At 35.1% G+C, this 27,569-nt stretch overlaps 1 long non-coding RNA gene across 6 annotated transcripts in view; it reads left to right on the top strand.

The window, feature by feature from the left end:
- Positions 1-27,569, top strand: part of LOC144365040 (uncharacterized) — a 268,642-nt gene that overhangs the window by 24,668 nt on the left and 216,405 nt on the right. For all 6 annotated transcript variants that reach the window (XR_013423320.1, XR_013423323.1, XR_013423319.1 and 3 more), the window contains one exon: positions 15,170-15,267. This is a non-coding gene — a long non-coding RNA (uncharacterized LOC144365040). The remainder of the gene's footprint in view (positions 1-15,169; positions 15,268-27,569) is intronic.

The following is a 27,569-nucleotide window of genomic DNA, read 5'->3' as shown; positions in this document are numbered from 1 at the left end:
GCTTAAAACTCATGTTAATCGATGGGCTTGGTGGTCCACACCTGTAATCCCAGAAGCTCGGAAGCTGAGACAGGAGGATCAAGAGTTCAAACCCAGCCTCAGCAAAAACAAGGTGCTAAGCAATTCAGTGAAACCCCTTCTCTGAGTAAAATCCAAAATAGGGCTGGGGATGTGGCTCAGTGGTTGAGTGCCCCCGAGTTCAATCTCTGGTACCAAAAAACAAAAACACCCATGTCAAATCATTCACAACATGTGAACTTGATTTGGATTCTGGTTAAAATACTAAAGTTGTAAAATGATATGACATTTATGAGAGAAACCGAAATTTGAAAACTATCTGATTATTCTATGCCTTTAAGATATTATTTTTTAAAGATACGGATAATGGTAATGTGTTATATTTTTAAAAATTTTTAATTTTGTGCTATATATACTAAGATATATAAGAATGAATTTATGTGAACGTAGAAATTGCTAAAGCATGAGGAGAAAAATATGAAAGCAATAACTGAAACATGATTGACTGAGATAATACCTGTTAAAGCTGGAAGATGAAGACACAGGTTAATTACACTATTTTTATATTTTTGTATGTGTTTCAAATTTTCCATGGTAAAGTGTTTTTTAAAAAGATAATAATTTCATCTTAAAACAATGCACCATAGTATATAAAAATTATTTTAAATTTAGATAATTCTCTGCTTTTATCAATTATGCAGGTTTAGAACATTACAGTTCTGGAGGGTATCGTGAAAATAAAAAACATTTTATGCCAATTTTTTGTAGGCTAGAATTCTGGTGTTTCATATTTTCCTGACATCCAACAATATTTTGGGGTGGCAGTTATGGAATGGTATTAAAAAGGATCATTTTTTCCCTATCTTCCAGGGTGTTATTTGGTATATATTTATCAATTAAAAACTATAATATGGCTAGGTATCCACCAAAGGATACTTAATATATTAATTCTGTGTTTTCTTTAGCAATAAAATCAGAAATTATTTGACAATTATAAATAATTTTGAATTATCATTGATTGCTAAAATTTTTTGGAGAACTACTATAGATAAAATTTGGTAGAATCAAAACTGTTTTCTGTAAAAGATAAATCTCATAGGGCATTTCTTAAAAGGTGTGACATAAATTTATGAGAAAGAAAATTAAAAGTGTGATGTTTGAAATGCAAAGTTTTATATGCAGCTAACATCAAACATTATACTTCTAGGGAAAATTTTAACTCCTTTTCTAGATAATTAAAATTTGAGAAGAATTCAGAGATCTTCATATTATCCAGATGTGTACAAACCTTATTCTAAAAATAGACTTCATTGATTTCTTATTGTTCTACTAGCAAATTCCCACACATTTAATGGGTCAAAACAAAACCTGTTGATTATCTTACTGTTCTGGAGGTCAGAAGTCTGAAATGTATCTCTCAGGACTGAAATTAAGGTGCCTCAAAGCCTGTGTTCCTTGTTGGGGCTTTAAGAGAAAAATCTGATTTTTTGTGTTTTCAGGCCTCTAGATAGCGTATTTACCTTGGTTCATAGTCCCCTTCATTTTCAAAGCTAATAGTGGCCAGGAAGGCGTTTCATATCACATCACTCTGACCTCTCTCTTTTATCCCCTCTCTTCCACCCAGGTTTTAGAACTCATATGATTATATTGAGCCCAGCTGGACAATCCAGGATTATCTTATTTTAAAGTCTGTGAAACAGCAGCTTCATCCCATCTCCTTTCTCAATTCCTCTTTTCCATATAACCTAAGAAATTCACAGATTACAGGGATAAAGATGTGGATGTGGCCATCTTTGGGGGCCATTACGTAAAACCCAACTAAACTCTATCATTCTAAAGCATTTCTTTTGCCCAGATTCTTCTTTTTCACAAATAGTTTACATTGATAATTTACTGGTTGAAAAAGAAAATGGCTGCTTGAAATTAGTAGTGATGCTGAGTGCTTTCAGGTGATCAAATAAAAGAGCTATAAAAGACATTTTGAATGCATATTCAAACCCCAAAGAATTGTTTACTGATCTATTCAAGTGACACATCCACAGTTGCAAGACATTGAACAAAATACAGTGGACTGAGGAATACCCTTACCTCAGCAGCATTTGTTTATGACTTAGGCATAATGTATGATGCAGTTTCTGAGCCGTGTGATTTATCCAAACATCTAAAAGAAAGACATAACATTGCCAGGAGCCTATTCTGGGGTGTCAAAGCAGATTCAGGTCTTTGCATCAATGGCTGACAATCCCGGATCTTTTGCTGAAGAAGCTGTCAGAGCTTTTCAGAACCTGCTCTTTTAACAAAATTCACTACACACAATAAAATGTCTTAAAAGAAGCGAAGGGAAAATTCCCATTAGTCCTCAAGATAAAAAGACCAAAATTCTAAACAGCAGTATTCTTTAAAACTGTTTTTTTCCCCCTATGGCAGCCATAGGAAAAATAATAAACTCTAACAAATCATCTGAAAAGTAGTTTGATACCTGAACCAAGAAAACTACACCCACATTCGAGCCCACTTTCTTATTTGGACAATGACAGTTTTCCGTATCCCTTTTATTTCTAGACTTAACAATCATAATAACTATTTTCTAAAGTATATTTCCTGCATGAAATCAATGATCCGCTCCTAAAGTACTTGCATTTCAATAGTAGCTCCTGCAGGCCGTTTGATGAAGTACAATATAGAAACACATTATGTTTAGCAGAGCTCACATTAAACATTCAATATATGAGTGGGACACAAAGTAGCCTAATGGATATTACACTAAAATTAGAAGACTGATTTAACATCAGAAGCTCTTTCCACCATCAAGTCTAATCAACAGGTCCACTGTTCATTCTGTTTATTTCTCCTGTCTTAGAGAAATCTATCAGGTTCACTCCCAAAATATTGTTTGTGTGCAGCTGTACTTGCTACTGAATAAAGATACAGCATGAAAGCTATTAATGTAATAGAAATTTTTAGACTAATTGTACTTTCTGTTTCTTTAGTTCTTTCAATGCCATCACAATTCTCTCAGTTCCTGAGTGCAAAACATCACCCATTTCTATTTTCCCAACTCTTCTTCTCCTCTTATCTCACATAATAATAAGAAGAAATGCTGATGGTCATCATAGACTACACCCAATACAGAAAATTGGATCTTCTCCAATGCTTACAATATTTCAAGATAGATATTCAGTATTTCAGAATTCCTTCATCATTTTGACAGATGAGGAAAATTAGGAGCAAGAATGTTAAGTGACTTGCTGAAGGCCACAGAGCTAGTGCATATTTGACTTGAGATTCAGACATACCAAGGCTATTTTTTTTCCAAAGTATATATAGGCCAGTTCCATTGAATGGGCCACCCCTCCTCAATCAAGGCATGTTTTCCTGAAGAAGTTGCCTACACTGGAACTTTCTTATAGATCTCATTGCCTTATTCCCTTGTCCAGGCCTTTATCACCTTTTATGTAGACTCCTGCAATGTCTTCTCAACTAGTCTCTATGTTTCCAATAATTCAGCTGTTAAAAGTCAGACTAGACGACTTTGATCATGTCTATCCCCTGCTCAAAACCTCCAATGGTGCCACACTACCTAGAGGTGGGTTTTCCAACAGGCTGATCACAGAGCTCTGCCAGATGGATCACAAAACCACATTACCACATTCTTTGCTGGCTTCCTCTTCTCCAATGTTGTGACTCACACAACTGAAATGCACAGGGAGGGCTGCCACGCCAGTCACTTTCTTGCATTTCAAATGCCCCAGATTAAAGAGAATATGAATGATTAGAAGCTTTCAGCATGTCCCTCTTCACTGCCACATCCCATTCATTAGGGGGAGCTGGCTAGAAACCACAGACATTGAAATACCAAAGCCTGCCTGCAAACTCCTAATTCTTCCCTTGATCCTTGTGGTTTTCTGACAGAATGTTCCTTTTATCAAAATATCTGATACTTTTTCAATTTCTTTCCTGAACAAATATTCAAAATATCGGACTACCCAATTTGAAACACACATTCACAAAATTCCAAAGATGGCGAGTCCATTGTACAGAATGCACATTTCTTACCCCATATTTAAAGTTCTTTATAATTTGGTCTCACTTCCCTTTTACCCTTATAAATAAGGGTTTATTTTCCACTGCTTTTCAACATTCACGCAATCACCCTTGACCACTCACTATTTCCCCATCATCCGAATGTGCTCATTCTACTATACATTCATTTAAACATCTCTCCTGCCCAATTGTTCATCTGCAGTGTTGTTTACTTCAGTATTAAACAACTGTCTCTTCTCAACTAAAGCCATAAAGGACTAAAACCTGCAGTGAACAATGAGGTATTGTCCAAATAAGCTCTGTAGTCCAATGCTGAGAACTTGGGTTTCTAAGTATACCCTCCTGCCATGAAGCTTCTAAATGAATATTGCACAGAATGATAACCTCCTACTACAAACAGCTTGTGCATTCTCATAAATATTTCTCGGTCACATAGTTCCAAGATTATAGAGCTTAAAATAGTTTTGAGATTACTTCATCCAATCCTCTCACTTTACATTCAACTGATGCGTAGATTATAATCCATTGTATTGATAATCATGTAGGGTGTGTGTGCGTTATGTCTTAAACTGGATTCCTCCTTTAAGGGTAGAAAAAATATCTTATATAGCTTTATATTTTCTTGTGGTAGATATTTATTTGACATAGATATATAGATGAGAAATCCAAGGTCATTTAACTAAACATTACTAGAATTTATATAAATTGTTAAATCTAATTTTAAGAGGAATTGTAGTCATAATTAAGTGTGGAAGTAGACGATGGGGAAAATCATACACAGGAATAAATTTTACACTTCTTCAAAAAACAATTGGGCCACAAGAAATATAATATACAAGAGAAGACATAGGCATAGAGAATAAAACATTAAAGTGTTTTTATTTAGTCTTTTTTCTTTTGCTTTGAAAATGACTTTAAGTAAAATCACAGAACGACATAAAAATAAAATAGTAAGAACATGGTTTTAGAGAAAGTCCAAGTATAATACAGGATTTTGTAAAACAAATCTTTAAAAATGAAATCTTTTGTGACAGAAATTTTAATGAAATCACACACTAAAAATTCTAAAAACGATCACCTATAATTTTGACTAAACTGCTTATTTTAAACAAATAGTTGCTATTCTAAGGTGAATTAATTAGGAACTATATTTGTTTTCTTTGGATGTATGACTGCAACCAAGTCATGTGTAAAGTTTATTAAAGCTTGATAATTTTTTTCAACAGTGCTTCAGACTCTATATTCAATCCAAATACACACATACCAAAAACATCTGCCTCTACTCCAAGTTTTGTGTCTTTAGAAAGTGTTTAATTGTGCAAACACTTGTTAAACACTAGGGAGTTTGTTTGCCTAATTTTTTTACCTTAGAAAGGGACTAATATTTTAAAGACAGAGAGTTTCTAATATTGAAATTTAATGAACACATTGACATGCACCCACTATCCCTGGATTCTAAGTATGGAGATGAGGTAGGCATGTCCCTTCGTCTCGGCTCCACTGTGGGGAGTTTAGAAAAGTGAAGTGCATGAGGAGGAGAAGGACAAAGGAGAGAGCAGGCCACCCCACCTGAGGCCAGACAGAGGCTTGCCATTGAAGTCACATGAAAAGGGGGTGTTTTTGTTTTGTTTTGTTTTTTTGCTGGCCAATCTTATGAGTTTCCATTTCATCATCTGTACCTTGGTTAGACCCTGATTTGGGGGGTTCCTTTTGTTTCAACATTCCTAATGCCAGAGAACAACATCAAGTACCCTGATGCTGCCTGACCTGAGGAGTATGAATAACATGAGTCTAGGAATCTATGTAAACACTCAAACACATTTTAAAAGTTCTTTTTAAAGATCACATGTGATCTTTATAACAATAAGGAGATTTTTTTTTCCTAAACAGACTGCTTTATTTGAAAATTCTAATTATTTTGCCTATACTTGCCATGTCTGGTACTGGGCTGGTAAGGAAAGATACTTGGATGAACAGGACATAGTTATGTCCTTTAGACTCAGTCTAGTGGGAGAAAGCAGTGAAGAACTCAAATGACAACCGGACATTATGTTAAAGGAACACTTGGGGTGTATGGGAACTCAAATTAGGCAAGAATAACTGAGCTTCCAGAAGACTTACACAAAGTAAATGATCTCTTGAATCAAATCTCAGGAAGTGAATAACAACAAAATCGAGATGGAAATAATGGGGAAGGTGACATCTGCAAAGAAACAGGCTCTATCCACCATCTGAAAAAAGTGGGAAACACCAGAGCATAGTTTGCAACATGGGGGATTTAATTCCCAAAATTACAATACACACATAACTTATTTAATGAATTTCTTCTTGCTCTGGACATCCCCTTCTTGCCGTGTCATTTTCACTGATTGGTTGAAAGAATATTGAAACTTATTTATTTGAGTTTCTGCACACACATCCGGTCCTGAGATAAACCGGGTCTCTAGAGAAATTTATTCTTCCAAGCTTCCTCTGGCCTTCTCCTTCTCCTTTGCTCCTCCTCGGGTGGCCTCAAGATGGCACAAGGAAAGCTCATGTAATCTCATTGTAGAAGAGAAAGGGTGTCTGGCCTCAGTGTGGTCCTTTTCTGCAGGCTCTTACTGATCTCCATTGGATGATGTTTTCATGACGGGTCTTTGGTGTCATTCAGCTGCTGTAACTTGTGCATATTCTCCTTATATGGGCTAGTGTGAGTGAGCATGGATCCTGGAGAACTGGAGTACGGAAGTCTCTCCCCTTTATGTCTAGCACCCCCAACTCGACTATCTTCATGTGGCCAATGATTTTGGAGGGTCCATTTCAGAGCCTTTGCTTTGGGCTTCACTCACCCCACAGGGTGACTTTCTCCTGGCTGACATTCAGATACACCTAGAGACTCCTGCAGCATCTGATGACAAACTCTGAATCTCTTCTATGACATTTGGAGGCCATGAGAAATAAGGAATACCAGGCTCTCTCACTCTACTTCACCCTGCCAGTTTCTGCTGATCCAGGTACACTGTATTGGTAAAGGGACTAAATCAAAGAACTGTACAACCTTCTCATTCTATAGTCTCAAAGTATAGAGGAAGTAGCTCTTGAACACTCCCAAACCATCCTCATTGTTTGAGTGTCCACTTGAGTGGGTGGAGGGGTCAGAAGGTAAGGCATTCATGTCTAAGCGATTGCCTATCTCTTTCCTTCTTCCTCCTAAAGAGATGGACTCTGTACACTTTCTGTTAGAGAAGTATTTTCTATGTGTTATTTTTGTTTTTATTTTCTTTACTTTTTTCTACCCTTGCCTTAAAAGGAGAAAAGCCTGCAGTAAAAATATGTGAGATTACTGGGAAGAAAAAAATTTATTGGGGAATATTTCAAAAATATTGCCTTCATTAAACATATTTAGAAAATTACACATAGTTTGGTGTAGTGGCCAATTAATTCCTAAAGGCACAGACACCCAAATTAGGAACTAATGCACTTCAGCTATTTCAGCTAATACTACAATCAGGAAAAGAGCTTCACAGTGACATATTTTTGTGATTTAAGGAGGTGGTTGAATGGGTAAAACAAAAGCTCTGAAGTCGTATTATCTGGACTCAAGTTCTATATCTACCAGCTATTTGCTGGGCACCCATAGGAAATTTACATTGCTTCTTCTTATGCTGAAGTTTCCTCATCTGTATAAGAGCAAAAGTAATAGTACTTTAGGTCATGATTATGATAATTTACTAATAATTATATATAAAAATTTAAAAGAGTAGCTGGCATGCACAGAAAACTCAAAAAGTTAGCTTTACTAGAATTAATGTATGAAAATAAAACTTTTTATTTCTTAATCTAATGAAAAATAACCATCCTGACCCAAGGAAAATGTGTGGTATATGTGATGAATCCTCAGCCACTAAAGTTATCCCTTAAAAATTTAGCCTTTTTTCTTTTTTTGGAAGAGGAACAAATAAATACCATATTGGATCTCGTGAACATTTAAGTATACAATCTATAATGACAAGGTTTAGTCCTATCAGTGAGGGATTTTAGATTATCAGCATATGTGTTTATTTACCTGAAAGGCAATAGGCACCACAATGCTTTCCTTTTGTCTTTATTCCATTTGATAATAAATTCATCCCTCTGATGCATATTTTCAACTTTCATTGAAGTTCATGGAAATGTTAGAGTGAAGTCAGAAGGTAAAATGTGGCCCTAACAGAGAATAGACTAGGTACTATGACAATCATGTGTCATCACTTGAACAAGCATTATTATCTAGTAGCTTGATCCCTAGATATTACAATAACTGGGGAGGCACCTTGAGAATGCCCTGCAAATTCGTTTTAATAGAGATCTGAATGTGATTGGATGCTTCCATGATTGTACTTTAATATCTCTTTACTATGCCATTTGCTACATGGATTTGAGTTTTAAATTAGCCATTTTTTTTCATCAGCAAACAACAAGAAATTGTTTGTGACAAATTTTTCAGCCATGTTGGTCTCTGAAACATCTAGATACATATTTAATGAAATCAATTTGAAAGGAAATGAAAAACCCTAATTGCTATTCAAGAACGAACATGGGAAAATGTGGTAATAAACCCCTAAAATGTTTAGAGTTTTAAAGGAAGAAAACTAAGTACTTTAACTTTTTAATACAAAGTGATTGGAAGAATGAAATTTCAATAGAAAAGATTTTAAACAAATATTTCATACAAAAAATATCTTGAAGTTTGAAAAATAGACAAGATACCTGTGTCATTACAAACAAAATTCAGCAAACCAGATCATTCCAACTATGAACAATCAAAGGCATTAAAAGATGTAAAGCGAAACTTTAAACTTGTATTTGCTATAAAAAATCTACATTATTTCTGGAAAATGGATGATTTGCTGAATAAAAGATTTACTGGCGAGAAGTAGCCTCATACACACTTTTTTTTTTTTTTTTTTTTTTTTTTTTAAAGAAGTGTTTATTCAGATTTTTTCTTAATCCCCTCTAAGTCATATTCTCTTTTTTTTATATATATATTTATTTTTTAGTTCTCGGCGGACACAACATCTTTGTTGGTATGTGGTGCTGAGGATCGAACCCGGGCCGCACGCATGCCAGACGAGCGCGCTGCCGCTTGGGCCACATCCCCAGCCCCGCCTCATACACACTTAAAGATGTTTCAGTGTGATAAAGTTCTTTCATTCTCTCACTGAGTAAGGAAATTCTCAGATTTGACACAGCAGGTTTAAAGTGAGTTGTGAACAAAGTAAACTTTCTTGTCTCCGAATCTGTTTTCCTTTCCCATTGTATTTTATAAGTGTAAAAATAAGCCTTTGAGAAAGCTTTGTTTTCACTGAAATGGATACCAGAAATTGTTCTTTGCATAAATGGCAAGAAGATAATAGTTTCAATCCTTGAGCTATTTCACACTCTTCCTCACTAATAAAATCTATAATGCATTACAACGTAGCTCTATGCTCAGTAGAAATCATCACATGTGAGGTATTTTTCAATGGATGAAGAAAAATAAAGTTATAGAGTCATAAAATGCAATACCAAAATGCAGATCTATGCATTCAAATCACAAAAAGTATAATTAAAAGAAATCAAGATTTGTTAACAATTTTTTTCAAAAAATTGAAATTTTAAAAATGAAAATTAGTTTTGAATACTTGCCATTTTATCATGAAACTGAAATCACTATTATCCTGTTTCGTGAAATGGAATGGGCCAATGGATCATTTGTTTATAATGAATTAACACAAATTTTTGGCTAATTTCTTACGTATTGTAATACAATGAGAATTTGCCAAAGCCTCAAAGTCAGCACTCCTCAAAACATAAAATCATCAGAATTTACTAACCTGGAAATTGATCTTTTTTCTCTTTTAACATCTTTATAGCACTACTCCCCCAAACAGTAATAATGTATTACAGAAATTAAGAATCAAACCACATATTTTATATTTTATATTAATTACAACTTACAATTTTCCTCCAACTTCCCAAGCATTTGTTTTGTTCCGCTGGAAATTTATGTCCTGTTTTGAAATCCCAACACCCAGAAATTTATGTCAGTCATATACTTTTTTATAAAAAGCACCTACTCCAATATATCAATATTCCCTGTGTATGAGCATCTGTTTCAAAAGAGAGTTGGGCCAAGTGAAGGTACTGGTATTAAAAGAGACACAGGTGATAGGATGGATGGATAGGTAGATAGATGGATAGACAGATAGATGGATAGATACATAGTGACAATGCCCAATACGTAAATCCTTCTAAAAGAAGCTAAAGAGCTATGAAATATATTACTTGGAATATACTTACCTCAAGATTATTTCTCTTAATTTTATTATTTTTATTAGAAATTACACAGAAATGCTTGCATAGTATATGCAAGGTAATATAAGATTTTAAATTTCCAACATGGAATAAAAATGAAAAGCCTCAAAATGCAAAAGATATTTGGAATCAGTACAAATTTTTGAATAACAGCTAATGGGACAGTGGAAGCGAAGGTGAAGACACAGCCAATAATGTCATTTTCATAATGTCATGTCTATATGCAAATTTTAAAAATGATAAATAAAAGAGTAATAAAACTGTAGGAAAACACATTTCTAACTTTCTTATACTGTGAAATAATTTCCCTATACAGCATTCAATTTATAGGGCAAAATCACTGTACAGTTCCTATATGGAAATGTACTTGGCCTATTATCCCAAGGTTATCATTTTTTTCAAGCATGCAAAAATTAAAGTTTTTAAAACGTTCCTTAAACTGATTTTATTAAAACAGTCAAAAACACTAAGAATTATTTCATTGGCCAATCACTCTAACCTTACCCTGTATATTACAGCTTGAACTAACCAATCAAAATGCAAAATATTAGCAAGGTCATAGTAGTATAACAAAGCATACTACTATATTTCACAGATTACAAAAGACATTAAAATTCTGATACCCCATTCATAAGGAAAAGATTGTAATGAGAATAGAAAATGGCACAACATTAATTCATTGTGTGACAAAGAATATAATGAGAATGGGAAATAGTACAAACATAACTCATTCTTGTTACAGTTTTAAGATTGTAATGTCATGGTTCATATCACATACTTAGAAAGAAGGTGGTAGCCAACGTGTTGCAATATTCAATGGCTATTCTGAATTTAGTGAGAGCATTATTATATATAACTATGTGTATATGTAAAATATTTTTAAACTTTCATTTTTTTAGGAGTGGTGTATTTAAAAATCAAACAATGTTGCCAAAAACTTTCATTTGAAAAGATAGCATGAGCATGATTAAAGTGTCATAAATCCACCAGACAAGAGAAAATAAGAAATTAAAATGTGCTACTGGATACATTTAATATTTTGAAACAGAATAAAAGATATTGGTAAGCAATTGTCTTAAAGAACTTTATAATGCAGTGACTGATTTGATAAAATATTCAATATTACACCTTAAATCAGTGGATGTTTGCAGTGGGGCTGAATGTCTGCTGATCATTCTGCACTCTGACTTGTCTACAGAGAACAAAGATGCCCCTCAAAAGCACTAGAGGCAGTATTCTAGTGACTGAAAGATATTGGGAAATGAAACTACTGCTATTTTGCAATCAAAATATAATTTTAAATTAAAATACCAAAAGTCTAATGAATATGTGTGACCAGAAAGACACTTCCAAAAAGTCTAAAAAGTTATTTTATGCAATTATTAAGATGGATTATGGCAAACGTCGTGTGTGTATGTGTATGGACTTACAGTGCATTCCTTTCCCCCTAGTTGATTCTACTTCTAATTACATAAGCAGTGGTTAATATTAAGATTAGCTTTAAACTTATTTGCATTCCTTAAATAAATATCCAATAACATGCTGGGATGTAGGGTCAAATTTAATTAACCCAGGATTTAAAAATTGACATAAATTATCCCCAAAATAGATAAACCACACATTTTTAATTGAGTAGTTGGCATGGGAATATTTCACTTTTAAACATCTTTAGTTTACAGGGAAAGTTGAATGCAAGAAGAATTTTTGTAAAATTAATAATTGCCTCTGTTAAAAATGTGTTTGATGAGAAAAAAGTGCTAGTATCATCATTAAACCAAACTTCTCATGTAAGAATTTGCTTAAGACTGTAACTACTGAATTTATAAAATATGATTAAATCATATTTTTAAAACAATATTTCACAAAATCTAAAGTTCTGGTAACTTTACAGATTTATTTAGCACATTGAAATAGTATTTAAAATAATAATATCTTTGTTCTATAAATTAGGTTTCTATAGGACAACTAAAAATGACATGGAAATACAGGCAGATTTTTTTTATTGTACATAAGTAAGGCTATTACTCATTAATACTCAAGTCAGTTGTAAAACTGACTTGGTGGAACTAACTAGTGCCAGTTCAGAGTGGAATAGTTTAGGGATTGCATTGTCCAAAACCAACTGTCTCTAATAGATGGCCATCAGGATCTCTTTTCTGACAACTCACTCTTTGACACAGAAAACTCATGTCTATTTTAGTTGTTCCCTAAAGATTATGACCTTAAAGGAAATGAATGAACCTGTAAATTCTATTATAGGGTCTTGCCATAATGATCTCACAAGACCAAACAGATCCCAAAAAAGTGAGATGTTTGCAGTATTATTTGGCCTCACAAATACTAAAGGAAGAAATGAAATGTATTAAGGTTAATTCTAATGAATTTCAACAAATATGAGTTCCCAGTTCAGGGAATCCAAAGGACAGTTTGGATATACAATTGCAATGCAATGCCTAAAAACAGATGTTTTTTGTTGTGTATTTAGTATGTATGGGTTGAATTTGCTGTAAACAATTAGCCAATTTCTCCATATTGTAATACATATCGAAGACCTTTATTCTAGTTTCTTCATTTTTCAAGATCAGTTAATTTATTGCAGAAAATAATGTGATGCTTTCTCAACCACGGAAGAGTGTACTATAGCTTATGCACATAAGCAGCTTTATGTATCTAACATGACTTTGCCTCTTTAACTTTTAACGCACCAATTAAGATGTTCAAATCTCAGATTTAAATAGCTGCCTATGACTGCTGACGGTTGATTTATTTCCTGATAATCATTGGAGCTGCTAAGTGAAAAACCAGAGGAAGCATCTCTTTAAGAACACTGCTCTTCTGCATAACACTTGCTAAATTCAGACTGTGGAACGGTAATGGGAAAAAGTGCTAATGTGACATTTTCAAAATCTGAAGACATTGCTCCTTTTCTTGGACAATTGTTTTTCATCATCTAATAACCATTTTTGACCATTATTAATATACTGTCATTCAGCAGAATCTGAGAATTGGTCCCCATAGACACTAAATCTGTGGATGCTCATGTCCCTTATATAAAATGACACAGTACTGCCAGATGTGATGGTCTATGCTTGTAATTTCAGCAACTTAGGAGGCTGAGGCAGGAGGACCACAAGTCTGAGTCCAATCTTGGCAACTCAGGGAGACACTGTCTCAAATAAAAAAAAAATTAAAAAAAAAAAGGCTAGGGATGTGGCTAAGAGGTGAAGTGCCTCTAGGTTCTATTCCCAAGACTAAAAACTAAAAAACAAACAAACAAAACAAACAAAAAAAGGCCCAACCTTTACCCACTCTCCATAATTTGTTGAATCCACATATGTGAAACTTATGGATATAGAGGACTGATTTTACTAACCATTACTTAGGATTTGGAACCCAAACTAAACTTTGACACTTCGACTAAAGATATAGTACAAGTTTCTAAAATTTAAGATATGGTACAAAGGCAACAGTGTTGGTAAATCAATTTTTCATAAGGAAGTCAAATGTATTCATCCCCGGAGTCGGTAGAATAATGGTCCTCCAAAGATGTTCACATCTTAAATGCTAGAACCTGTGAATATTCGACCTTAGATGGCAAAAGAGACTATGCACATGTGATGAATTTAAAGACAATGAGATGGGAAGATTGTCCTGGTTCATTCAGCTGGGCCCAGTCTAATAACAAGGGTCTTTATGAGTAAAAGTAGAAGGGGAGAGAGTCAGAGATTTAAGAATTTGCTGCAGACCTTGAGGGTGGAGGAAGAGGCCAGCAACCAAGGAAGGAAAGTGAAAGAAGATGGAGATAAGAAGACAGCAGGTCCTCCTCGAAAACCTCCAGAAAGAATACGCCTTGTCAAAATTTTGATTGTTAACCAAGTGAAATCTTTTTTGGAATTTCTGATCTTTAAAACCGTGAGATAATATATTTGTGTGATTTTTTTAAATGTTTTTTTTAGTTGTTGATGGACTTTATTTTCTTTATTTTTATGTGGTGCTGAGGATCGAACCCAGTGCCTCATGCATGCTAGGCGAGCTCGCTACCACTGAGCCACAACCCCAGCCCCTATATGTGTGATTTTAAGCCACTAAATTTATAGTTGTCACAGCAAGCAAAGGAACATTTATTAAAGAAGACTAGGTATGTTCAAAGACCAGTTTCATTTGTTTAAAATACGCAAACAAATAAGATTTTTTTAAAATTAAAATTGTGTAACATTAAAATAGTGCCATAAAATTGTGCTACATTAAAACTTACAGTGGTGTGAATATATTAAGTTTTTTTTTAAATATAGCACAAAACTTTGCATTTTACAGTTGAAATTTTCTTAGTTCTTACAGTTCAATGGATGATTTCAAATTAGGTACATATTTAAATGTCTTTCTTCTGAAAAGGAATTTGCAATATTGCAATCCATTCCATTTCTTCTTCAGCATAGTTAATGAAAGATTCAAAACAGAATAAACCAACTAAGAAGCAAGAATTCTATTTTTAATTCCTCTGTAGCTGGCTCCTAGGACAGAGAAGCCTTACTATCTTGCTTATTCATTGGCTGCAATAATCCGTGGGGAATACATCGCATCACCTGATTGTACCCTTGGTAAATTTCCTTATTTTGCAGTCTTTATAGAGGAAAGATACCCATCATCATAAATCTTAAATATCTTTGCAAGTACAAGTGAAAATACAAGCCCATATATGTTAACAGCTGTACAACAGCCTCTTGGGATAAATGTATTATAGATGTAGAACAGTCATAATAGCACTCACAATCTCATTTTTCCCATTTCATAGGTTTTATACCTGCGCCATCTGGGCAACACACCTGGATGTACAACAGGATACTTACAAGGTCTGGCTTTCTAAATGGTCTTTCCTGGCCTCAGATTTTTGTGAGTTCTTTTAATTTTGTGTTTCATGCTAAGCCTAAGTGCCTTATATATGTTATGATGCATGTAACCATTAATATTGGAAGAAGACATGTTTTGTTGTGGAAAAAATCATGGGATTTGGTTTTATGCAATGTAAATGAATGAAATCAAACATTTGTTATTCTCTGCATTAACAAGAAGAATTTGGCTAAACCATTGAATAAATGCTCCTGTTCATATTTTTCTTAAAATTGGAGAGAAAGTTGAAGTTACTGTAAGGATTAAATAGGATACATGTGCCTAGACGGGATTTGTTTCAAGGAATGTTTACCTAAACAGTGTTATTATTTTATTGGTGATATTTATTCAAATTAAATAAAATGTAATTGAATATAAAAACACTTCTATTTGTTTTACCCCTTTCTAAATTTTGTTTCATTCTTATGCCTTTTTCACTGCTTTTTTTTTTCATTCTGCATTTTTTTCAGCTATATTTGGGGGAGAAAAATTAGAGTATGTAGAAGATAGGTAGATGTAACTTAAATGAATATAAATCTACTTCAGAATGGTTCTTTATCATCTATTCTTGTTTTCCTGTCTTGAGAAAGGCAACTCTGTGACCTTCAAAGGTAACCTGATCTAAAGAAATACCTAGCGCCTCCCAATGTGATTGTTATGAATGCAACAATGACTATTCCTGGTACTGACAAAGTCTCTCATTTTAACAAAATTTTGGTTGGTGGTGTTCTCTCCTTCTCTTGTGTGGGCACTCCTCCTCTCTTGCAGAGCCATTACATCTTCTGGCACCAAGACCCTTATATTGTCCTCAACAGTTGATCGTCCACTCCAACAATCTCCCTGGAAGCATTCTGTTTTTGCTTTTCCCAGAGAAGCTGCATTAATACTTATTGTTGGAGGAGATTTGTTATCCCAAACACTAACTCATTAACATGAAACATGGCTGATGAGCCGTGAGTTGTGTCCAATCTCATTTCAAGCCTTGGGCCTGGCCTAACATATGACGTAATTTTTCTCTATGGGAAATAATTTAATAAAAATGAATTTTCTTTCACTTCTTGAGATAAGAAACAAAAATAAGTGGGAAAAAAGTAATATTATTCTTTTTAAAATTGAATTAATATTAAATAAACATGGTGTGGTAAGGAGGTGAGTCCCTGAATAACTGAATCAGCATTGCTTTTGTTGAAGTATAATTATGCACATACACACTTTTACCCTAACTTTTAGAAATTAGTATTCAGAGAAATACCATTTATGTAGCATTTCAAATGTGCATCTTCAGCTTATGCTGCTTCCATGAGAATCAGCACTGATATTATGGTTTTATCTCTGTGCCCACTGGTCGAGTGTGCAATTGCTGGTCATCCTTTTCCCTATTTGGGGGCCATAATGCTGAAAAAAAATAAAATAAAATAAAAGCCCAGACATCTTTTCTCCCCATTACATGCAGTTAAGTTCCTGTTTGCAAGTGTTATTTATAAGAAAGGCAGCAGGACTGGGAAACAAACCAAAGAAAATAGTGTTAGCATAAATGCTTCGAAGGAGACATGTGTTGCTAATGGCTTTTCAGAAACCATAGGGAGTAAGGGAGTAACACTTCCACTCCATTGAGCTGGCTTAATTTTTTTAAATCATGTGAACTATTTGAAGAGCTTTATAGAATTTCACTTCTGAATTAGGACTTTGTTACTTTAGAAGTGGCTGTTACTATTCTAATAGTCAGCATGAATTACAATAAGAAAATACAAAGGAAAAAAAATCAAAACGTAACTTCTGGAAATGCATCTGCCATTTTCATGGTGGTCAGGCACACATCCAGGGCAGCAACAATTCTTCCATGGTGATAAATATAAAAGATGACTTTGAGGAAAACTATGCATGTAGATGAGGATCACACTAGGACAAAGTCATAATTTTACATGGAGCTGAGGAAGAAGGTAGTAGTTCAAACTTTCCCGGACACCTCTTTTTAAATGGATACACATCATCCAAATCAGTCCTACAAATCATTTCTAAATAGAGGGAGGGGAAAGAAAACTATTTTTCGATCTTTAATATTATTATGGTACATATCTTTAACTTAGGAAAGAAGAATTAATAGAACAATAAGTTTGAATCTTTCATGTGTGGTGCTTATACTGTATATAAACTTCATGGAACTTCCCTGTTTATCAGCAAGGGTATTTGTACCCCTTTTACAAATTATTGATAAGAAAGCCAAATATAGTGAAATGAAGAGGAGTTTGGAGACTTGGGATCTCAGATTTGCTGAATGAATGAATCTGCCACAAACCAATGGTGATTCTGACTCATCTGCTTTCCTTGTCCTGGATATTTAGACCTGGATATCATTAGTGAGACAAATGTTTTAAATTCATATACCTGTAGCTTCTCTTCTGCTTCCAGAATAATATGACTTTTATAATGAAGATACTATTTCAAATTGGCATGGAAGTTTAACTCAGGGCTTCAGAGAAGAAATGTAGCGGGGGGAAAAAAATCCAAACTCCTCAGCAAAAAAAGACAAACTAATAACATTTATGAGTTTGTCCTAGCCCTCTTCTTATTCACTGGCTCTGGGAATCTGTACTGACACCCCACTCCCAACCCCCAGATCTATTATTGTTGTCTGTGCTATAGAAAATTTGTCAGGTTTTTTAAAAAGCAGTTATTATTATTGATATTTTTTCCTGTGACTCTCCAGCAAGAACTTGGAGACATATGTCATTTAAGAAAAAAATTTCATTTTATTTCTAGCAGACTATTTAAGCTATCTCAGATACTAGCCAGTCATTTTACCTCCTAAACTACTGAAGAAAAAAGAAAAATGTTAGGGAAGCCAGGTTATTTTGTTTATATGTAACAATTGTCTTCTTGAATATATATACTCAAAGCTTACAGTTCTTTTGAAAGCAAACAACTGAGCTGCAAGCAGTTTAATTTTCATAGATATGTGGTGTATTAAAGGTACTGATTCTAGGGAGCTCTGCAGCACAAAGGTACAGATTTTATCTCATCAGTTGGTGAAGAAAGGCTTATACTTTTTTAAGTAGGCGATTCTTTGAATGATCAGATCACTAACTAGTAAGGTTTTATTGAATATCTGTTTTGACTTCCAGGTCATTAATTCTCAAAATCCTGTTCTAAGACGTAAACTCAAATCTGGTAATGGTTATTAAAAAAAAAAAAGATGGTCTATCTGAAGTTCAATTGAATATGAACTTTTATGGAGTGTCTGGAATTTCCTTCAGTGCTATGCAATGACAATAACGGCATCCTGGATTCTGTTAAATGGAAGACAACTGAAGAAATTAGAAGAGAGTATTTATTCTCTCTGGGTTGTGAAAGCTCATTTTTCTAATATAGGAAAGGCTTTGATAGTTGTGTGGAACATTGGGAGCATTTATTTTATGACTTTGATTGAGCTTTCCAGGTCATGCCTACTGAATTTTGGATCTTCCCCCAGCCATTCATCTTTTGATCTTACAGTTTATATTGTTTCCAGAAACTTTCAATAAAGTCAATACTGAATTTTTCACTTGAATAAGCTAATTCTTTCCTTTTAATAAAACAAAGGAATTTCTCCAAAATCAAATAGTTAAAAAATATTATGAACATTTAAAAGGTGAATTTAGTTTAAAAAATCTTATATATGGGGTGTGGGTGAGATTAGTAAGATTAAATACACAATGGAATTATCTAGTTTAGGAATTTAATATTGGTGGCTTAAAATCATACATAAATGAAGCTTCAGATTTGAAATTCTATCTTGAAGCAGATATGAAAGATAGTGATTTCTAAATGAAAGATCAGGAAGAAAAACAGCTTCTTCCCAGATAAATGGATGAGACAGGGAGGGCAACTTTGAGTCCTCACCCTGTCTTTACCTGCCGAGGACTCTAACACATCTCCTTACCTGCACATCCACCTCCCAACTCAGATTCCACTGCTGCTACTAGTCAGAGTCCTCGCTGACCTCTAGCGTGATGATGCTACAGGAGAGCCGAGAAGCATCGCGGTCCAGCAAGCACTGCAACCTAGTGCCTGTGGGGGCTGCACACACCCTAAATAAAAAGACCTGGAAAAGGAGAGATCATTTCTCCCCTGAAATAGGCTTTTGATCTTTCAATTTTGAGAGAATTATGGGTACAAGAAATATTTCCATTTCTGCTTAACTCTACTAGTAAAGAAAAAATTAAAAAAAAATATCAAGGGTGAAGGAGTGAGGAACAATGACAATTGCCACTTGGTCTCCGCCTTGCAGAGTGGGTTCAGGGTAAATGGAAGGCAAATGCCTGTCTGAGGAACAGCAGCTGCTCCTCATTTCCTACTGTCGGTTACCACGAAGAATTGCGGGCTCTGCATTGCCAGACCCAATTTTTTTTTTCAAAAGATACTTTTAATATGTATTTTATATGAAATCTCACACATTTTAAATGTTAACCACTAATTTAGAAAATATTTTAATAGTGTGAGACAAGCAAGGCTCAATTGCTGGTTACCCACTTGGAACTTTTGATCTGTAGTCTTATTTTACTAGGTTCAGATGTGTGTGTGTGTGTGTGTGTGCACATGTGCATACTATAAACCCTCAAAATCAAGAATCAAAGACCAGAATGGTATATGAGAAGGACAAAATCAGAGTTCAGAAACAAGTGATCTTGGTTGTGGGTTTATCTTAGATGAGGTACAATTTTCTGTACTCCAGTTTCCTCTCTTGTAAATATTATTTGGATTAGATGATTTCTATGCTCTATTCCACTCAGAAAGTTTTATAATTTTAACATCCAAAGGGAGGTCCTCACAATAGTTTGGAAATGCATGTTTTCACCACAGTTCAGGATTTCCACTTAGAAATGTAGTCAAAGCTACAATTAATAAGAACTTTTGGTCCAAAATACTGTTTTTCTCCACTATGTGTATGGATGGGAGTGTGTGTGGGTGTGTATGTGTGTGTTCTATGTCACTTAGGCCTGCCTGTGCTCTTATCTGTCATGCTATATTGCATTGCACACAAGTGTCTGTGAAAAGAAAAATATTGTAAAAGCTACTTAACTACATACTGTCTCACTCCAGAAAATAGCATGAAATTCATTTCAGAAAAACTGCACTCTTTGCTTTGTCATATGTTCTCCATTAAATAACTACAATATTTTAAAGGTCATTTTGTACATTTTTTAAATTTGCAGTGTTCGTATCTTGCTCTGGAACAACTGCCCAGCAGTTCCATTGAAATCACATTTCCAACTGTCACATGGTTATGTCCATTTCTCTTCCAGTGGAAATTCTTCAGCAGAACAGTAAAGTAGAATTATATACTCCTAAAAAGCTACAAAAGATTAAAAATGGATTTCCATTACTTTATTAAAAAATAAATATGCATAGTTGGTTATAGGTACATCCCTGTTTTGTCTAATCCAATGGCACCTAAAATAAAATGTACATCTGAATCACCAGGATGCTGTTAAAAATTGGTCTCAACCTTAGAGAATCTGATTTCTGTTTCAAGATAGGACATTATCTAAATAAAGGTCTAATGCCTTTATTTAAAGATGCAGAACTGGGTACAAAGAGAAACCCAGTGGTTTGAAGATAGAAATTCATTTGACTTTTTCCTTGAGAAGGTTCTAATTGGACTAACCAAAATCATTTTTAGAAAAATGCTGAAATAGCTGTAAATTCAGATCTTGATCTGGACTTCTTTCCAGTTGTTTTCTTTTTTTAAATCCCCCCCCAAAAAAAAAACTAATAATGTTTTCGTATTAGATTATTGTAAATGTTAAATGTAACCTAATTGTACTTAAAGGCTTATAGCTACTATTTGGTGGTGACATAGAGATTGAAAAAATATGTGTTCAGTATTTTTTATGGGCTGTAATGTTTCTTCCCAAAATTCATGTACTGAAGCTCTAATCCCTAGTGCCACAGATAAATGCATTTGGAGACAGGGCCTTAAAGGGGTGATAAAGTTAAAATGAGACCATTAGGGTGGGTCCTAATCCAATATGACCGATGTCTTTATAAGAAGGGGAAATTGGACACACAGAGACACCAGGATGCTCCTGCCCAGAAGAGGGACCATTTAAGGACATAGAAAAGGAGGCCATCTGCAAGCTGAGGAGAGAGGCCTCAGAAAAAACAAACCCACTGACACCTTGATCTTAAACTTTCAGCCTACAGTTCTAAGAGAAAATAAATTTCTGTGTTTCCCAAGCACTATTCTCTCTCTCTCTCTCTCTCTCTCTCTCTCTCTCTCTCTCTCTCTCTCTCTCTCTCTCTGTGTGTGTGTGTGTGTGTGTGTGTGTGTGTGTTTAAATGACAACTCTAGGAAATCAATACAGTACTCTTAGTAAAAATCAACAACAAACACATATACACACTGTCTTATGTTAATCATAATTTTCCTGGATCTCTGAAAGCACACTTTCCGTAGAAACAATGTAAAACTGGAAGTTGTTTACTTGACTAGGGATTCAGTAGCAAACAAAAGATAAAACATACAAATTGTGTTTAACACAGACACTATAAACAGGGCTGGTTGAGGTAGGTGGGTGATATGAATAAAACTCCAGGGCTCAGGTCCCAGAAGATGCCAGAAACAACTCACGTGAAGATCTTTAGCCAATCTGGTTTTACTGAATGGCTTTTTCTTTTTCCATTTTTTTTCCTCCTCAAATACTAATTTTCTGAAGCTTTGAATTCAACTTCCATGCTAATTTAAAATAGTGACTTCATTTTAAAAGTCATAGAACTCTGGAGGTGAAAGAGAGGCTATATATAGGTAACTGTTTTAAAAATATTCCACAGATGAAAATATCCAGGACTAGGGAATTACATGATTTCATTCAGAGTAGCAGCATTGGTTCATGGAATATGCATTAATTCAGCAAATCTTAGAACCCAACTTTCCTGAATCCTTCTATCTTTCACCACATATGGCTTCCTTATCATTATTTTGTAAAACAAGTCCCAATGTTCATGCTGATAAGCATGGAACATTCATGTAATTTACATATACTATAAGTATCACACAAAGATTCAAACTTACTGTTCTATTAATTGGCCTCAACTAAGTTAAAGATAATGTTAAAGACTGAATACAATTAATTTTTTTAATTCCTTAGAAATATGAATATGCTCTAGTATACCTAAGATCACTTCCTGAGAAGTAACCTGGATCAAAGCTATCCTGGCTGCCCCCTGGGCCAACGTGTATGCTGTTGGCACCCTCTTGAGTGAGGACAGATAATTAATGAAGGAACTGACCAATCAACACATAGAATAGCAAGTCACAAAAAAAAATATCATTTCAAGTCTTAAGTTTTGAGTTGTCTATTAGAGCAAAGACCAAATGAAACAGGACCTTTCAAAAACTCATAAAATTAATATCCTCATAAAGATAGAAGATGTTATGACTATTAAAATAATGAAAGTGTGCTGTGAAAAAAAAGTGATCAGATAACAAGAAAAAGTTCTTGGAAATCATAAAATTGCTCATAATGAAATATTCAATGAAGGTCTTGAAAGATAAAGTCACTAACTCACAGAACTAAAAAACAAGCAATGGAAAGTTGGAGACAACCCATAATAAGCTGAGAAAATTAATCTGGGAAGCCCAACAAATAATTTTTTAAAAAGTGTTCCAGAAAGAGAAGTCAGAATAAAAGCTACCAAAGAGAATTAGAGATTTTTTTTTCTTTTACTGAAACAAGACACATTTTTTTTCAGATTGAAAATGGCCACATAGTCACTAAAATGAAAACCCAATGCCAAAAACCTTTCACCACATTTCTAAAAGCCTCCAGAGAGAAGAAAAAAAGTTTATACATAATATTAATCACAATAATCTCAGACTTCTCAACAGTTATTCTGGATATGGAGGACTTTGACATAATATCTTCAAAATTTGGAGAGAAATTTTTTTCAATAAAAAGTAGTTTCATCAAAACTTTCAATCAAAGAGTAGAATAAGCCCAGTTTTAGTATGCAATGGTTAAAAATAGTCTTCTACCTCCTTTGTTAGGAAATGGCCAGATGGTTGTCCACTATCAAAAGAAATGAAAAATCCACCAACAGGAAACCAACCATGGGATTCAAGAAAGGAGAGCTTCTTCCTGTACAGGACAGCAGCCCAGAGTCTCAGGACACCAGCCATGCCAGGATGGGGTTGGAGGGCAGAGGATTGTAGGAGGGAGATGTCTGGGGAAAAAATAAAATAATAGAAATAATTTTGTCTAAGCATATGGAAAAAGTACTGGTAAGAGTTTAATAGATGCATTGGAGCATTTAGAAAAACAGAGCAAAAGACCCATAAAAATCCAAGCAAATATTTTAAGTGATAAGAAAAAATAATAAAAATCAAAAAGAAAATGTATCATAGGCTTTAGTTCCAGAAAGATTTGCTCAGCATGGGCTTAAAATAATTATGAAGTAATAATTTGATTTTTCCAGGATCTTTAAAGAGAAAGCTATTCTGGAAAAAAATATAAATTCTGTGAGGGAAGAATTCTTCTTTTTCACAGAGGGATCCCCACTACCTAGAATTAGAACTTAGTACCATTCAATAAAAATTAATTGAATGGAGAACTATCTGGATTTTCAAATAAGAAGGCTTGCTTCTCTAGACCAGTGGACTTTTTATAATGCTTTTATTAGTTAACGTCATTCTCAGTCTTTCTGAACAGACTGTTCCTAGATCAGAGAGGAATACCTGTGAAGTTGCAGATGACAGTACTCTCTGCAAAACAGGGACATTATTTTTATTAAGAAGACCCAGTGCCTGTGCTTTTTGAGTCATCTGTTTGCCTTTTTTAAACTTACTCTATTTGCTTAGTAGTTATTTATTTATTCTGCAAATATTTATGTATTTACTGAACACCCACAATATGCAGGTACAGTGCAAGGACCTAGGGAGGACCCAGTGCAAGGGGGAGGGAAGGGGTCGGCAGGGACAAAAGCTACTTTTCCTATTAATCATGGAGGAAAATGTTAATACTGAGAAAGGCAACCATTTAACCAGCAACTAAAACAGTAAAGAGTGTTATGAAGGAAATGACAGAATACAATCAGAGAACACAGCAAGGGGCATCATGGTGATGGGTGGGTACAGCTAAAGCCTTAATCTGAAACCAAAGTATAACAACATTGTCCTATAATATTTTGGGGCCCTTACTCTGCAATGCTATGTGTGTGATAATGTAGTAGTCCCAAAATCTCTATGAGGCCGACACTATCATAATTTCTATCTCACAGATGAGGAAATGGAAGCCTGGAAGCCTCTTGCAAGTAGACACAGTAGTAGAGCCGTGATACAAACTTGACCTGTCTCCGGAGCTTCATGCTTAACTCCCCTCCTAGGTTGCATGTCTAGAAAAGTCTCTATTAAGACAGCTCACATTTATAGTGTACTTATTACAGTTAGGCATTATAAGAAGGGCTTTGTGGAGACCACCTTATTTACTTCTCACAAAACCCTATTAGGTAACTACTGTTGTCATAGACTGAACATACGGACACAGTATTTTGCTGCTCCTCACATTAAAAGGTGGAGTCTACATCCTCATAGCATTGTCTGGGATGGCCTTGTGACTTATGACCCTGGAGGTTGTGAGTAAGGCCATTTTATTCCCTTGGCTTCCATCAAGGGTACCACCAACTGCCTGAAGCAGCCTGATTAAGTCAAGGAAAGGCCAGCAGAAGAATCATCTGGCTAACCCAGAGCATCATGAGAAGGAATAAGCCACTAAATCCTGAAGCACATTGTTATACAGCAGTACACAGTTGTTGCAATTATTTCAGCCCCAAGTAGAGAGATGAAGTATCTTGTCCAGAGTCTTGTAGCTGATAGTCCATGGAGAACTTAAACCCATATTATACTGCCAGAGAACAGATGGGAAGATAGAGAAGAAGGGAAAGAAAAGATTGCAGAGACAATTTCAGCCAGCAAAGAGAACGTCACCTACAAATTCCCAAAGAGCAAACATGGCCATGTTAGTGAAGGAAGCAAGGCAGAGATAAGCCGGGGTCAGACACAGCCCTGGATCTTGATGAGGATGCAGCCTTCACATACTCACATCTTCATTCTGACTGTGGGGATTTTAAGACATGTCTGAAAATTTTTAATACTTCTCCTATTTCCCCAAAAGAAGGCAGAGATAATTCCTCTTCCTTTAACTATGAGCTGATCTTAAGAGACTTGCTTGCAATGAGGACGTGGCAAAAGTAAACATCATGTACTATTTGTGTCTCTTCAAATTCACAAATTGAAACCTAATAACGATGGGGTGAAGCTTTGGGGAGGTAATTAGGTTTAGAAAGGTCACAAGGGCACAGCCCCCCAAATGGAATTAGTGTCCTTAGCAGAAGAAAAAGAAACACAGGTGTTTCCTCTCTCTGCCATGTTCAGTAAGTGTGCAGCCATCTACAAATCAGAAAGATAACCCTCACCAGAACCAACCATACTGGCACTGTGGTTTCAGACTCATTGCCTTCACAATTGTGAGAATAAATACCTGTTGTCTGAGCCATTCAGTGTATGGTATTTTGTTATAGCAGCCTGAGCTGAATAAGACTTCCAGTGCTAGGTGATAAGAGCCATTCAGCTTTCTCCTGGCTCCCTCATTCTCTCTCAGAACATGTTCCCTGGGATACTGAAGCTAATGTGAAAGAAGTCTGGCTGCCCTGAGAGCATTATTATGGAGAAACATAATGGACAGAAAACCTTGAGGCAGACAGCAAGACCTGAGGAGCCCCAAATGTTCCAGCTCCCAGCTGTTTGAGCATTCTCAGCCCCATTGCCAAATATGCAAGCAAGTGAGCCTTCAGATGGTTCTGTAGGATAGTTCTCCAATGGCCGTGGACTGACCCAGTTCTCCCTTTTCTCACTTATAGTTCTTGAAAAAATAACTGTCAAATGTGCTGGGAATGTAACATCCTGAGAGAAGGAGGAACTGGCCAGAACAGCCCAGGCTCTGTTCCAGGGCCTTCTAGAAAACAGGATGTCCTTTGATGCTTCAGTTCACAGTATCATGTTGCACCTGGGTGTATAACCCAGAGGAGGCTGATTTCCTGGGTCCATCAACTACATTTTAAGTGGAACATGTAGAGACAAGCAGCTTTTCTCATCACTCGGAGACTGACTAGTGTGAATCTTTGGCTTCTCTTGTCCTCGCTGCCTATGTATAAGTCATAAACCCACTTCATGTAACTTGCTGTGTGTGCCAACGTTCTATCTCTATAGTCTTAGGCAAGTAATAGAAGTGCAGCCCGAGATATGGTGGGCTAAGATGATGACTTGTGCACAGTGCTTTGTATGTTCCAATTCCTAGCTTTAGCACTTCTCTCTTTAATATCAAGTGAAGCAAAGATGACCTATCTCCACTGGGCTCCACCTAAATTTCATATCCATAAGCAAAATAAGTGTTTTGTGTTAAGTTGGTTATGCAGCAATTAATAATCAGAACTGTCAATGTGTTTGATTTTTTCATCCTTTCTCTTCATTTCTTTTTGCTATTTACAAGACAGTAGATTACCAAGCATGTTAAAATATTGTGTAAAGAAGACAATATACACTGAGAATAGACGTGAGTGTTTTTTCTACAAGTGACTTCTGTTCTTGAATTTTTCAGTGTTGACTTAGACTTTCTAGAACACTTCTGTGCTTTTTGACTCTTTGATTTTGATGTATTCTGGGTTTTTTTCCCCAAAAACATATTTCTGGCATCTAGATAATAAGAGGGCAATATTTCATAGTTTTTCTACAATTCCATTTCTCACAGTCTGCCCTTATAATATTTAACTAAACATGGGAAATAATTATTAATCTTGATTCTTCTCTAAAAACAAATTGATCATAGGAATAATTTCCTCACAGCAAAACCCAGATAATTCCATTTTGATTTTTAGAGCAAAGATTCAGCAACGAGACTACAAATGCTGAGAACGCTGAAATCCTTACTCTTATTCAATTAAGCAGCTTTAAGGACCCAGTTAAAACATGAAAACAGACTAAGAAAAAATAACTTTCCTGGGAGACTCGAGCTCTCCACAGCAGAGTCGTTCACTTTTTATGATCATTATAATTATTAGTAGTGATGGTGATAACAATATATCATTTATATAGCACTTTAGAATTGCACACCGCTTTCCCACCATCATTTATTAGCCAATCTCCAGAATGCTCTTCAATAATAAGTCAATATTTCTGCCTCCATTTAACAGGTAGGAAATTGAGGCACAAAGTGCTTGAGTTACTTGTCTAAAATCAGTTCCTGGCCTAAGCTGAACACATAATAATGTCACTA

Source organism: Ictidomys tridecemlineatus, chromosome 6, assembly GCF_052094955.1.
Source record: "Ictidomys tridecemlineatus isolate mIctTri1 chromosome 6, mIctTri1.hap1, whole genome shotgun sequence".
Taxonomy (NCBI): Eukaryota; Metazoa; Chordata; class Mammalia; order Rodentia; family Sciuridae; genus Ictidomys; species Ictidomys tridecemlineatus.
The sequence above is the reverse complement of the archived record's forward strand: the minus strand, read 5'-3'. Positions and strand labels throughout refer to the sequence as shown.